At 39.8% G+C, this 16,357-nt stretch overlaps 1 protein-coding gene across 3 annotated transcripts in view; it reads left to right on the forward strand.

Moving 5' to 3' along the window:
* The window catches only part of cacna2d2a (calcium channel, voltage-dependent, alpha 2/delta subunit 2a), a 348,071-nt gene that overhangs the window by 220,587 nt on the left and 111,127 nt on the right, over window positions 1-16,357 (forward strand). The window lies entirely within an intron of this gene.

The raw sequence follows: 16,357 nt of genomic DNA on the forward strand, positions 1-16,357 counted from the left end.
ATAATTTTCATGTTTTTTTTTCTCAAAATAAAAAAAAATAATAATTAAAAAAAAAAAAAAAAAAAAAAAAACAGATCACACAATGTGAAGTTTAAAGGGTTTTTTTGGACAAGTGGCCCTAGCCCAATTCTTTGCCCTAAGCTTAACTAGACACAGAGGTATTGCGGATATTGCGATAGCTAGATAGTAACCTTTGCTATGTGTGGAAGTCATTTAATGTTGTGAATGAACCTTTAAAGTTGTTAAAATTGCTCCCGTTATTGCATTAGTTCCCTTCTGTCTACTTTTGACATGTGTAAGTTTTCAAACTGTTTCATCATTTAAAGATAGATTTAAGTCAAAATTTTGCCGATTTAGGAGCATTTTAGATAAAAAGTTACTTAGGTTCGCTAGGAAGGTTCTCGACAACAGAGCCTTCCTGAGGAGTCTACTATTTTAAGATGGCGGCTGTTTACTAACACATCTAGTTCTTTATTATACATGTTGTTAATGCAGCCGTGTCTGTCATTTGCATCTAGTTCTGCATATATGTGATATCTACCGAAGCATCATGTGGGCGTAGTTTGTAGGCTATCGGCTACAGTCAGGTATTATTGGAGCCACCTAGCATAGTAGCATCGCGTTTGCAACGGCGTCACCCTCCCTTGACTCCTCCCCACTCCTGCTCTACTCTCTCATCTCCATGTGTCCGTCTTTCTCAGACTTTTCTCGTGTCAGTCAACCAACATAGTAACTCACGCCCTTCCCGCCTCAGTAACAGTAATGGCGTTGCCAAGATGAGAAAAGTAATTAATTTTACTCACTACTGAAGAAAATAATGCCTTTAGTAACGCCGTTATATTCTAACGCCGTTATTAACAACACTGATTCCTACCCACCTCTGATTATGATACAATGCATCCTGGTGTTTTATACTGAAGGAGTGCCTAAATGGCTTACTGCAGACATACAGTGGGGAGAACAAGTATTTCATACACTGCCGATTTTGCTGGTTTTCCCACTTGCAAGCCATGTAGAGGTCTGTAATTTGTAACATAAGTTCTCTTCAACTGTGAGGGACGGAATCTTAATACAAAAATCCAGAAAATAACATTGTATAATTTTTAAATAATAAATTTGTATTTAACTGCATGAAATAAGTATTTGATACATTACCAACTAGTAAAGATTTCGGCTCTTAGTTCTTTTTTAAGAACCCCTCCTGTTCTCCACTCATTACCGGAAGTAACTGCACCTGTTTGAACTTGTTACCTGTATAAAAGACACCTGTTCACATGCTCGAACAAACTCCAACCTCTCCAAAATGGCCAAGACCAAAGAGCTGTGTAAGGACATCAGGGATAAAAAATAATAGACCTGCACAAGGCTGGGATGGGCTACAGGAAAATAAGGAAGCAGCTTGGTGAGAAGGTAAAAACTGTTGGAGCGATTATTAGAAAATGGAAGAAGTTCAAGTTGACGGTCAATCTGCCTCGTTCTGGGGCTCCATGCAAGATCTCACCTCGTGGGGCATCACTGATCATGAGGAAGGTGAGGGATCAGCCCAGAACTACACGGCAGGACCTGGTCAATGACCTGAGGAGAGCTGGAACCACAGTCTCGAAGAAAACCATCGGAAACACATTACGCCGTCATGGATTAAAATCCTACAGCACACACAAGGTCCCGCTGCTGAAGCCAGTGCATGTCCAGACACGTCTGAAGTTTGCCACTGACCATCTGGATGATCCAGAGGAGCAATGGGAGAAGGTCATGTGGTCGGATGAGACCAAAATTGAACTTATTGGTCTAAACTCGGCTCATCGTGTTTGGAGGAAAAAGAAGGATGAGTACAACCCCAAGAACACCATCCCAACCGTGAAACATGGAGGAGGAAACATCATTTTTTGGGGCTGCTTCTCTGCCAAGGGTACAGGACGACTGCACTGTATTGAGGGGAGGATGGATGGGGCTATGTATCGCCAGATCTTGGCTGACAACCTCCTTCCTTCAGTGAGAGCCCTGAAGATGGGTCGTGGCTGGGTCTTCCAGCATGACAACAACCCAAAGCACACAGCCAAGGCGACTAAAGAGAGGCTCTGTAAGAAGCATCTTAAGGTCCTGGAGTGGCCTAGCCAGTCACCAGATCTGAACCCGATAGAAAATCTATGGAGGGAGCTGAAAGTCTGTGTTGCCCGGCAGCAGCCCCGAAACCTGAAGGCTCTGGAGAAGATCTGCATGGAGGAGTGGGCCAAAATCCCTGCTGCAGTGTGTGCAAACCTTGTCAAGGACTACAGGAAAACTTTTGGTATCTGTAATAGCAAACAAAGGTTTCTGTACCAAATATTAAGTTTGATTTTTGTGATGTATCAAAAACTTATTTCATGCAATTAAATGCAAGTTTATTATTTAAAAATCATACAACGTGATTTTCTGTTTTTTTGTATTAGATTCCGTCCCGCACAGTTGAAGAGAATTTAAAATTACAGACATGGCTCGCAAGTGGGAAAACCAGCAAAATCGGCATTGTATCTAATACTTGTTCTCCCCACTGTAGAAGGGATCCTTTTTTTTTCTCCCTCCCAACAAATCACATGCTTCAACAACTCAGTCATTCATTCATTGATTCATTCATCCATTTTCCATGCCGCTTTTCCTCACGAGGGTCGCGGAACAACTCGCTGAAAGAGGACCAAATACTTCCGGTTTTACTGTGCTTAGTCAAAATTTTAAAATACCCCCCCCCCCCCCCCCCCCCAAAAAAAAAAAAAAAAAAAAAAAAAACAAGGGTTTAAAAATAAGATTCTGGGCCAGTTCCAGCCCACAGGCCGACAGTTTTACACCAGTGATCCAGGCTAGGGCACATTTACATTCAATCTCTATTCCAATCAATACTGCAGCGCTCATCTGTTACTAAGGGAAATGCTTACGTTGTTGAATTCATGCCATCATAAGCACCAGCCAGATACGACAGTGCATTTGTTTACATTTCAATATGGCTCGTCACTCTTCATTGATAATTGACTATGTTAGCATAGCTTTAGCCTACAACCCTTTTCTGTGTACTATCATTGTATATGTCATATGCCTACTGAGACATGCTCTGCATAAGAACTGTCATATTGATGCCGCTGCCTTCCAGTGCAGCTGCCAAATGGACAAAAGGCAACATTTCTACCTGTCTGTTATAACCTTTTTATCACGAAAAAAAAAGACAGAGAACATGCAGCCTGACAGTCATTTTCCACCTGTCGTTTTGCTTTTGTCCGGGTCGTTGCCATCTTTGTGGAACAGGAACGTACAGCACCTGTCTGTAACAATGCCCCCCAGCTGTGTCTCCAGACACATCTTGTCAGAATGAGACAGTCCCCGTGCAGGTGGGGGGCTGTGGGTGATTGGAGGGGGGGATGTCAAAGGCCGCAGCTAACACACAATAGAGCAATCAGGCCTACACATTGTTCCCGGAGCCATTTTGTGGCAGCTCCGCTTCCGCCGACTGAAGATATGAGTCAGAGAATAAAGGCCTTTTGATTGAGCCTGCTGGTGACTTCAGGACTAACGCGCTGCAGCGAGTGGAATTGGTGTTTAGCTTCTGCTCCAAGGGAGGGGGTAAAAAAAATGTTTATGATTAATGTAGTTTGCTTTGCTCCCGTCGGGGCCTTCTGCTGTGCTGAGATTGTTAATTGAAGAATAGGGTATGGGCCAAGTCCATTATGGAGAGGTGTGCTCGAGTTAGGTCATGGGGAAAACCAATGAGGCTTTCCAAAAAGTCCCAGATTTCAATGAAGCAACAATAGGCTTTAATGTGTTACCTGCAAAATAAATAATTGGACAGATTTAAACCAGATGGAATTTAGGGTCTGTATTAAACTTGCCCTATCCAACAGGAATGCAACAAATGGCAACCTGATGTAATGAGATTTCTCTGCCAAATTTGCACATTTTTGTTGTGAATGGTTGTTTATTGTACTGTGCCCTGCGTCTGCAGTGTAGACCAACCCACCACCTTTCCTAATTTGAACAACAATTTCTAGTATGTGAATGTTTGATTACGTATTTGTGGCTGTTGTTAGCATATCTGCTTCAAATTAAAAACACATTTTAGTTTAATTGGTGACTAAAATTAGTGAATGTGGGTGTATGTTTGAATGTGTGAAACGATTGTTCTAAAATGTGGTAGCTATGTAGCTTTGGCAACTATCTATCCATAGACTTCATTATCAGTTGACTGGGCTCGGGGCTGATCCGTAGAGGGCCTATTTTCAAAAACTTAAAATTTATATATTTTCAAAAACAAAGTCGCTAGCGATCTAAAACCAAAACAGGCACATCCCTTTAGCATATATTAGTCTCCATTAGCAGCGAAATTAAAAAAAATAAAAGTAAAGTCGTTCCCTAATAAAACCCTGTTTAATTATTTTTTCGTACAAGAATAATACAACTTAAAATGGCTATAAAATTCTCAAATTTTACGCTAGATGCACAAAAATCATCAAATGCAAAGATAATCACCTTCCAGGATCAATAGCAATATTTAACATATCATATGAGTTTTTGTCCAAAATAGCAATTTAATTTCTTTTTTTGTTAGTTTTCAACAGCTAATAAATCACGCATTTTCACATCAGAAACTTAATACTTGAGGAAAGCTTGCAGAATCTTCTTAATTTTACTCAACAAAAGCAAAATATTCATTTTTCTATATACAATCACAATTTATTTATGTTGAATTCCGATGTTACTATTGCCTCAGCACGTCTTGCTGGTGTTCTGTCAAATTTTGCACCCTTACAATATTTTGCTCCCAAAGCTTTTTTGGCGGTGAGTAAGCCCTGTTTTAAATTCAGTTGGACTCTGAATGTTATCCAAAGGTGCTAAATAAAGAAGTTACATCATAAACATACATGTGCAACACGAAAATTGCGTAAATTGTTGCTTAACGACACGGCGAAGCCATTAACAGTGATAAAGCAGCCTGCAGTTGTTGTCTGAGGAAAACTTTTCTACATGTCCGTCCATGATCAAACTTAAATTAATATTCCTTTCTTTAACGAAAGTTTGTGGTGTTTACTTTACACCTAAATCTGCAGTGTGTGTTTGAGTTTATCACAGAGAAAGCCAACTCAGCTCTGCCTGGGTCGGCCCCCAACGGTGTGGCGCAATGTTTGTAGGAGGTGTCTTGTCAACTGATGGCTAAGTCTATTATCTATCAAACACCAGGGCTTGATTTCTGTACCAGGGCTAATGACTTAATTGTGGGCTTATTGCATTTGTTGGTTCCGAGTTAGCCAGAAGATGGTATGCGCGTCACAGCCTCTACTGTGCTGTAGCATACTCGTGCTTGTCAAATTAAAAGTATCTAAAATTATTATTATTTTTTTTTTTTTTTTTTACTGAAATGAAACTCAAAATATTTTTTTTGTTAAATTTTGCAGATTCTTATGAAATGCAACATTGTTGGTTAAAATTTGTGTATGTAACCTTAAGCAAAAAATATCTATTTGTCATGAAAAAGTGATATTTTGTACCGATTTACATATTTATTAATTTTTTTTTATTAAACTCGGTATGATACAGTAGTGGTCAGAATGGATTGGATATTTATCACCAAAAATGGCAGCCAATGACTTATTTGGTTAATTTTTTAGAGTAGAGTAGTTGTCTCCCAACCCAGAGGTTGTGGGTTCAATTCTCCGCCCTGATGAACTCATCTAAGTGTCTTTGAGCAAGACACTGAACCCCACGTTGCTCCTGGTGCTGCGTCACCAGTAGGTTAGAATAGAATAGAATACAATACCAATAATCTTTATGTAGTAATTTGGAGCATGAACCCCACGTTGCTCCTGGTGCTGCGTCACCAGTAGGTTAGAATAGAATAGAATACAATCCCAATAATCTTTATGTAGTAATTTGGAGCAATCTGATTCGTCAATGACCATCAATGGTAGCCAGTGAGTTAAGTGCTTCATTCCCAAATGCCGCCATATTTTTGATCCATCTTTTATTAATTGAAAGAATAATTGATTGGACGATGATATCTGAAAAAAAAAAAAAAAAACATTCAATAGTGACGGTCCACTATGCGCATATTGCTTTCATGCTCACAACAATATGATTTACCGGTCACAAGCAAATGGGTGAGTGTGACGGTGGCCTCAGAAAGCAAGGGAGGGAGTTAGCGATTGAGGAAAAGATAGAAAGAATTGAAGTGAAAGAGAGTGAAACAGATGAGACACTTCAATAATAGAAACCATTTAGAGCAAGGGAATTTTCTTCACCCCCCCCCCCCTTTTTCTTTCATTGTGATCCTTCCAGAAGCTAAATGAGGCGCCGTACGTGTCCTGGTTTGATTTGTCTGCCAGGCCCCGTGTCCATTTATTGAGATGGAGAGTGTTCCCTGAGCGCAGTAATGAACCATTTTATGATTCATTATCCCGCCGCTCATTCCTGCTGCCGAGCCTGCAAACTTTCTAATTAGCTCGGGTCAAACATTCATAGTTTCCTTCTCGTCTTGGTTGCTTACGACCAAGTGGACGCGGCGACGACAGATAAGTGCGAGAAACGGCTTTTATTTGTCTCATGTGAATGTTACAGACGCAACTGGGAAAAGACTAAAGACAAGTGCTTTCGTAATATCATCTTGAAAATAATCATTGTTTGAATGCAGGAGAACAATCACTGGCACTAATGATAATGTGTCTCCAAAATATCTATTTGCTTATTATTCTTCGGCTTGTTTTTGTATGGCGATTATAGCCAAAACTCGATTGGATGCACGAGCCATTTGCTTTATTTTTCCTATCCAAATACTTGATTACACCCAAAATATCGAAAATGTTTCTGTTAGAAAACGCATCACCTCCAATAACACATTAGTGTCTAATTGAATAGCTTTCATGTTTTTTGTTAAAAGGATCACAGCCTCAAGTGCAGTGATTCTGAACATATACTTTAGTGAAATAACAGTGGTTCTCAAACATTATACAAAAAGTACCACCTCAATGAATACTAAGGTCTCCGATTACCACCATCAGAGCCAACATTGACTGATTGGCTGCCATTTCCGGTGGTAGATGTCCAATCCATTTTGACTGGGAGAGCTGGCAGCACATAATTGCTTATTTTTTTGCCAATGTGCACTTTGAGATTTGTTTTTCAAATGTAAAGTGCGTTACAAATAAAATGCATTATTATTATTATTACTATTAGTTAAATTGTATTACAGTGATCCCTCGCTACTTCACGCTTCAAACTTCATGCCCTCTGTTCATCATGGATTGTTTTTTAATTAAAGAAAAATAAAATACAGATGAGCTGTCCCGAGCCGATCGCGTAGTCTCACTCACTATCGCTCGCTCCCTCTCTCCCTCCCTCTTCCTGCTCTTTGTTCGTCAGGCACTGCACTGGAGTTGCTTATCGAAGTTAACAATGTTGACAGATGTTTGTGATTAATCTTGCCAGAGTCACGGACTTCAAAAGGACCATGTGCGTCAATAATCGTTTAACTTGTTAAACAGTTGCTGTGGCAACTCCTTGTGTTTAAGTGAGCAGCTAGACGGGATTTGAGTAGATGCACTCAATGAAGCATTTAATAAATCCAATAATTTTTTCTACTACTTTATGCTTGCTTAAAAATAATTCGGCGGGACAGTAACTTGTTTAAAATGTATTCTAATTATTACATTTTAAGTGCTTTAAAACCATTTATGAAAATTTTAGCAGTGTTTCCCACTAATGGACGAGACTGTGGCGGCCCGCCACAGTCTCGTTTGGGCCCGCCACAGTCTCGTTTGCGCGCCCCCCCCCACCCCCCCGGAAAAAAAAAAGATACTAATCAGATGCGTCAGTCAGCCGATTACACAGCTGTAGCCCACTCCACTCTACTACCCGCGCCAGCGAGAGCAGCATTTTAGATTAGTTTTTTATTTATTTATTTATTTAAGAGACGCAAGGGGAACGAGTAGGAAGAATGGGAGAACGAGCGAGATAGGAGAGATAGCGGTCGCATGTCGTAGCAGCCCGCTGTTATTTTGTTATTGTTTTTCTTTATTATTGTTACCACAATCGAGTGGGTAAGCAAATACAGACTTCTCTCCTTCTTCCCCATATCCGGGGCATTACAATAGTTTCGATCGGACTTTTCGGCGAAAGTGAGCGGTGGACGGCCGTCTTGGACGGAAAGCAAACTTTGATTGAACTTGCGCGGAGAGGCGGGGCCCAAAATAAAGCCTTGCTCTATTTTCAGAGCGTTGGTCACAGTAAAGTATTTATTAGTTCAAGCAGAGTAAAATGATACATATTCACAGTACAAGAACGTCGTTTCCGTGTCCATCGATTGGTAAGAAAAGGCTGTTTGCACGAGTGACGTGTGGGCGCTCCCGTCGGGGGGACATTTCGCGTGGAGTGGCTATTTTTCGGCACAACACCGACGCGCCAACTTCAGACAATTATGGCTGACGAAAGTTGGATAAATGCGCCCCCCACACACAATTTCGCGAGCTCTGGGACACTCGAAAAATGACTCTCTTACCTCTCCTTGCTAAGTTAATGGTACCTCGATGTGCGTTTGTGTGGAAATTTAGTTCACGAACAACGGGGAAAAAACTATTCACCTTCTCACCGAATCAAGAAAAACTCTTTACACGGCCATTAGAATTCCCCCTGTCCTGTAAATGGGTCAGTTGACAGAAGGACTGTTATTGTTGTGGTAATGTAGTACTTATGAGGGTCAAATAAAAAGAAAAAAGGAGGGCTACGACGGCGGTCTGAAACCCGCGGCTCTTGGGCCGCATGCGGCTCTTTAGTGCTGCTTCGGAGCTTTTTTTTTTTTTTTTTTTTTTAAATGGAAAAAGATGGGGGAGGGAAATATATTTTTTTGTTTTAATAGGATTTCTAGGAGGACAAACATGATACAAACATTCTTTCAATTCATTAATATTGTAATGAAGTTAAACTTGTGGTGTCATCGTACAACAGAGTAGTCACGTGGTGCGCTATAGGATCCACTGCAGGGAAAATAAACATTTAATCATGAAGGCTAATTATGTATTTCTAGCCAACTTAGTCATTTTTATAGTAGGCTAATATAGCTAGTATTGATAATTATAAGGCTTGTACAAGGCTTTTAATTTTTTGCTGCTCCAGACATACTGTATCAGGTTTTTTTTTTTTGGGGGGGGGGGGGGGGTCAAATATGGCTCTTGCCAACCCTGAGTCACTACGAGATGTAAGTCGTACTATTGCTACGAGAAAAAAAGTCGCATTATTACATAGGGTAACGTAGCTGTACTCAGCAACGCATTTTACATACATGTACCGTAGCTGAGAGCTATAACATTAGCCTAGCAAATGAAATATTTCAAATATATCATTGTTATGGTTCTTCTTGGGGGAAAAAAATAATGAAAAAAAAAAAAAATTCGCCGTGGCATGACATGGTGTGGCTGTCCGACTCCGATGCAGCCCACCACCACAGTTTCAAAAAATCCTATGGTCAGAGACCCTCCCACCACAGTCTCCTAAAATCCTGTGGGAAACACTGATAAATATATGGCGAAAAACACATACAAGGCTGAAAAAGCAGTTTCTGGTCTTGCACCCCTCTTTAAAATAAACTGCTGTATTTTAAGCCAAAAGAACGGTTGTGTTTGATAGAACAATATGTCTATATGCTGCCGTAACAGTTTCATGGTGCATTAAACCCCCGACCTATTTTTAATTTGTCCATTTTATCCTGGAGTCAACCGTTTACAGACATTGCGAAACCGCTTTTGTTTCAACCCAGACATAAAAAGAAGGTAAATAATTATATACAGTGGGGCAAATAAGTATTTAGTCAACCACTAACTGTGCAAGTTCTCCCACTTGAAAATATTAGAGAGGCCTGTAATTGTCAACATGGGTAAACCTCAACCATGAGAGACAGAATGTGGAAAAAAAAAAAAAACAGAAAATCACATTGTTTGATTTTTAAAGAATTTATTTCCAAATCATCATGGTGGAAAATAAGTATTTGGTCAATACCAAAAGTTCATCTCAATACTTTGTTATGTACCCTTTGTTGGCAATAACAGAGGCCAAACGTTTTCTGTAACTCTTCACAAGCTTTTCACACACTGCTGCTGGTATTTTGGCCCATTCCTCCACGCAGATCTCCTTTAGAGCAGTGATGTTTTGGGGCTGTCGTTGGGCAACACGGACTTTAAACTCCCTCCGCAGATTTTCTACGGGGTTGAGACCTAGAGACTGGCTAGGCCACTCCAGGACCTTGAAATGCTTCTTACGAAGCCACTCCTTTGTTGCCCTGGCTGTGTGTTTGGGATCATTGTCATGCTGAAAGACCCAGCCACGTCTCATCTTCAATGCCCTGGCTGATGGAAGGAGATTTTCACTAAAAATCTCTCGATACATGGCCCCATTCATTCTTTCCTTTACACAGATCAGTCGTCCTGGTCCCTTTGCAGAAAAACCGCCCCAAAGCATGATGTTTCCACCCCCATGCTTCACACTGGGTATGGTGTTCTTCGGATGCAATTCAGTATTCTTACTCCTCCAAACACGAGAAACTGTGTTTCTACCAAAAAGTTCTATTTTGGTTTCACCTGACAATAACACATTCTCCCAGTCCTCTTCTGGATCATCCAAATGCTCTCTAGCGAACCGCTGACGGGCCTGGACGTGTACTGGCTTCAGCATGGCGACACGCCTGGCAGTGCAGGATTTGAGTCCCTGGCGGTGCATTGTGTTACTGATAGTAGCCTTTGTTACTGTGGTCCCAGCTCTCTGTAGGTCATTCACTAGGTCCCCCCGTGTGGTTCTGGGATTTTTGCTCACCGTTCTTGTTATCATTTTGACGCCACGGGGTGAGATCTTGCATGGAGCCCCAGATCGAGGGAGATTATCAGTGATCTTGTATGTCTTCCATTTTCTAATAATTGCTCCCACAGTTGATTTCTTTACACCAAGCGTTTTATCTATTGCAGATTCAGTCCTCCCAGCCTGGTGCAGGTCTACAATTTTGTCTCTAGTGTCCTTCGACAGCTCTTTGGTCTTGGCCAAAGTTGGAGTTTGGAGTGTGACTGACTGAGTTTGTGGACAGGTGTCTTTATTACCGATAACAAGTTAAAACAGGTGCCATTAATACATGTAACGAGTGGAGCCTCGTTAGACCTCGTTAGAAGAAGTTAGACCTCTTTGACAGCCAGAAATCTTGCTTGTTTGTAGGTGACCAAATACTTATTTTCCACTCTAATTTGGAAATAAATTCTTGAAAAATCAAACAATGTGATTTTTTTTTTCACATTCTGTCTCTCATGGTTGAGGCTTACCCATGTTGACAATTACAGGCCTCTCTAATCTTTTCAAGTAGGAGAACTTGCACAATTGGTGATTGACTAAATACTTATTTGCCCCACTGTATATTATTCGAAATGTTTATCATTTTTAGCTTAGAATCATTAATTGAAGTTTAATATTTAGTTTTTAAAAAAAAAGACTTAATAAAAATATTTACTCACATATTTTAAACTTTTTAAAAAATTACGTCACAATGAAAAAATTGGCGTCGGTAAAAAAGTCACTGATATCTACCTCATAACTATCACTTAATTGTATTTTCTTTTTGTTACTGTCGCAGTTTAACGTTTAAAAGGGTAAATATTTGAAAAAGAAAATCTCGACCACTCCTTGATGTGTGCGATTTCTGCATTGTGACACTTGTTATTTTACCATGTTTCACCCGTAAAATTCCCAAAAAGTCCGGCTGTGGCCATTCACAGCTGTGTCTTGACACTCGGTGAGACATGCTGCACGGCGTTTTTGGATCGAAACAAGGTAAGTATGCGATAATATCTCATTAAAATCATTGTCTCTTTAATTATGCTCTCTCATGCTCTCACCTCGAGTTAGGGTTTAGGGGTTTAAAAAAAAAAAAAAAAAAAAAAATCTTTTTAAATGCCCTCCTGTTCAAAATGTTTCTTTCCCCCAAAATTGAGATTTTAAGCTTTCCAATGATGTATCACACATGCATGTAGGACCATTTTGAAATTTGGCCAGATTGGGGGTCTGAGAGTCGAACTTCAAGTCACCTGAGTGTTTTCCGTCATATACGTAATTTTGTTTTAATTAGACTTTGTTTGAGGGGAAAGTGGAATGCATGTCTTATATGTATCTCTTTCCGATGCTAAATTAGACTAAATACATTGAACACACAAAGAAAGAAAAAAAATTGGAGGGGGTGCGCTACTTTGCGGTTTTTCACTTATCGCGGCTGGTTCTGGTCCCCATTAACCGCGAAAAATGAGGGATCACTGTACACTTAGACGTTGTTCCTAAATATTTTAAAAGAAACTAAAATCTAAAACATTAAATGTGAATCTTTTGTAGTTTAAAGAGCATACGACACCAGAAAAAAAGTCTTAAATGGCATTATTATGTGAATTAGAATCATATTTTGAGACGATTCGACCATGTACAACAATTTAGCAAAGCGCAGATGACGAGAAATTAGTCTTTTAATCTGCCGGTTAGCCACGCCTACAATTATAGGGCTTTAGCGTCCCCAACAGGTGGATGACGTCAGCGGTAGACTAGGCTCATCGGTTTTACTATTCAGCCCATTGAGGGGGAATTGTTCAGAACGAGGAAAACGAGACGAAGAGAGCTGCAAAATGTCATTGTTTCAGTCTCTCTACTCCCAATATTTTTACAGGATATTCTTTTTATCCAAGTATTTTCCCCAATAGCTATATAAATGGCTTGAGAAGGACCAGTCAGCCCGTCGAGGGGGAACTATTCACAATGAGGAAAACGTGACGAAGAGAGCGGCAAAATGTCATTGTTTCTGTCTCTTTACTTCAATATTTTTACAGGATATTCTTTTTATCCAAGTATTTTTCCCCAATAGCTATATAAATGGCTTGAGAAGGACCAGTCAGCCCGTCGAGGGGGAACTATTCACAATGAGAAAAACGCGACGAAGAGAGCGGCAAAATGTCATTGTTTCTGTCTCTTTACTTCAATATTTTTACAGGATATTCTTTTTAACCAAGTACTTTCCCCAATTGCTAAATAAATGGCATGGTCATGACAAATAACTTGTGCTAAATGGAATATAAAATAATAAAAATCCATTTATTCAAGACGACATGGCAAAATTACTCCATAATGGTCAAAACAGTCGACTTTACCTTTACTGTCACACCTGCCGAACGATATTTTATGACACCTAAATCGGACATATGTCATTTCCCTTCCCCGGCTTCGGAGAATGTAAACAGACCAGAAGGAGTGACAGCTAGCCGACATGCTAACCCGAACCGAGGGATGTTTCAAAGTCTTCGAAGTGGAAAATCACACATAACTAGCCTGGATTATTTGACATGACGACCCGGTTGTCGAGTTTCTTTGCGGATCGGCAAACCGCCCGGCGGAGAGCAATTTACAGTTCGTTCCCTGGAGGAGGGTGGCTGGAATTGTTGTGTAGCTAACGTGCTAACTGCTAATGAGCGTGAGGATAGCTTTTTACATGCCTATCAATGATCAAACGTAAGTAGTCCTTTATTTAAAGGAATTTTATAGTGTTTACTTTGTAATCACTGTATTCGTATTTGACATAATACAAAACAAGATGTTTACTCACTTCCTTGTAAGTCCAATGGTCCCACAGTAAATATCCACGGTGAATGGGAACCTTTTGAAACTCCAAAAAGGCGCATACACCTCTCCCGCATACAGAATGATTTTTCTGCAGCCGTTTGGCTGGCGTGATGCAAAAAATAAAAGTATTAATCCGCAAAATCAGCTGAATCCTTCGTCCTCATACACAACAGTACACTGTAGCGTGAAGAGGACGTCTTCTACCGTACACGTCACAGCGCCCTCCTCCTCAATGCGAGACCGAAGCCGGAAGTCACTCATTTTCCTGGCGCGGGATTCAAAAAACTAAATAAATATAGCGATCGCTTCCACACACATCCAAGCGGTCCATATCATCCAGGAGCATAAAATACCGCGTGTATTATGAAATAAACATGCTTTTTCGTGTCACAAGCACTTTAAGTTGAACACAACTGAACTGTACTTGATAAATGCACTGAAGTGAATTTTTTTTTTTTTAAATGGTAGTTGGTAGTTCAACTGTACTTGATAAATGCACTGAAGTGAAAAAAAAATTGTCCAGTGGTACCTCAAACTACGATTGCTTCGACACCCGATCTTTTCGACATTCGACGTAAAATTTGACGCGCCATTTGTTTCTACATCCGACGTAATGCTCGAAATACGACAATTCATGACAGCATCGCAATTTCATCGTTTTCCAGCATGACTGAAGCACAGCGGATTTTCTTGTCAGAGAAATTAACATGGGTTGCCAGAATGTTAAAGCAGGTGATGAAAAAAGAAAAAAAGGTAAGGCTTACCATTGAAATGAAGATGGAATGAGCGTGGAGTGCACGTCCATTAACTGCTTGAGAAGCTCGACAATACTCCTCCGACCTCCGTTCGCCAGTCTTTATACGTTAAGGTGACAATTATTATTCTGGTACCATTGCCAAAAAGATCACCAGCTTCGTTAGGGTTTTAATCATTTATTGCAGAAATTGTGGAACACAGCACGCGTCGCCAACTGATAGCAACAGCAGGACGTGAAAAGAGAAAGTCAACTGCACTCTCTCACTCTGCTGTCAGCCCAGCGGTGCGTTCAGGTACACTACGCAAAATACATACTGTATTGGTTTTGCTCTTATAATTGCTTTTTGCAATCGTAACAGCAGTATTTATTAAGGATTTTGTATAAAAGCACTGCAGATAGTCCGGTTAGAAAAATAATGATGCCCGCCCCGAATTTATCAGACCAAAACTTTCTCTTCATCAACGCGTTTTCTTTTCATTTTCTTTCTATGAGAATGTAAGTCTTAACTTTCTTTAGGTGGCCAAAATATGCCTGATCAGGAAAAACAACAAATTGCAACTCGCCACCAGGGGTATTCAAAACACGTAACATGCAAACAACCTGGCATTTTTACCAGATTTAGTGTAGGTTTTTGGGCTGTGGAACGAATTAATTGAATTATAATGTATTCTTATGGGAAAATCCTGCTCGACATACGACCATTTCGACTTAAAAACAAGGTCTTGGAATGAATTAACTTCTTATGTAGAGATAACACTGTAGTTGGAACATTTACATTTTGTCAATCTTTTGCCTACCACTGGAGTGAGCTCTTGTACCAGAGGTGGTACTCATACCACACTTTGAAAGTCTGATTTACAACCTTTAAAATGAAATACAATATAAAATTCAAATTTGGAGCGACTTGCAAAACTTTACTTTCCAGTAAATGTTAGGTAGTTATTCTTAACTTTTTGGTAAAAATAAATTTGGTATTCAACTTCTTGTTTTTAAGATGTTATTCAGACAGAATAGAACGTTATCATTTAAAGTTGTTTTTTTTTTCCTGTAAGGAAAATACACTTCAAGCTCACAAAACTTGCCTTTCATTTAGTTTTTTTGCTAAATAAAAGCAGCGTTCCAAAAATTTCTGCAAAGTCAAAGCATGTTTCCATCAAAAGGTGTTTTTCAAAAAACCTTGTAATTCTTGCGAGGGCTTTTATTTATTTATTTAATTAATTTTTTATTTATTTTTTTTTTTTCAGAATTACGGCCTTTCCATGACCAGTTTTTCTTTAAGTATTATTGTGGTACTTTGAGAACTACGCTAAATGGGCATAGTTGTGGTCATCTTTTCATTTATACTGACTGTCTTCATTAGCGTTAATATTGCTGTGGGTGAGCTGGACTCCAAATTTTTGGCAAAAGAACATTAAAGGTCATCTATAATAGCTAAACATTCAGTAAAATGAATGTCAGTTTTTTTTTTTTTTTTTTTTTTTTTTTGTTGTTAAGGAAGGATTTACTGTGTGTGTACGTTCCTGATAGTGTGTGACTTCATGAATGTTTTATATGACAATAAGCAGTCACAGCTCGCAGTGGGGTATAAAGACAGGCCCCCAATGGATGCGGGAAGTCCTTTCATTAAATGTGACGTCTAAATCCGCTGCATACGGCGGCCTTTCCTGTGGCACAATACAATATGTTACGTTGTCACTTTTCCAGCGCGGCAATCAACGCTGTTATCGGGAACGCGCCGAGACAACTGGCAAAATGTGCCCAAGAGAGCAAGGAAGCTTAAACATTTGAGCTATTAAGGCACATTTCCATACAGTATGTACTGCTGTGCATAGTTGTATTTAGTTTTGTGAGGATATAGATTCCAGTAAAAGCACAAAATATAGGTGTGACAAGCATCTCATAAAAGGATAATGTCATGGAAAAATTGGATTTAATTCATTCCAGACACTGTCTTGAGATAAATGT

Source organism: Corythoichthys intestinalis, chromosome 9, assembly GCF_030265065.1.
Source record: "Corythoichthys intestinalis isolate RoL2023-P3 chromosome 9, ASM3026506v1, whole genome shotgun sequence".
NCBI classification, from domain to species: Eukaryota; Metazoa; Chordata; class Actinopteri; order Syngnathiformes; family Syngnathidae; genus Corythoichthys; species Corythoichthys intestinalis.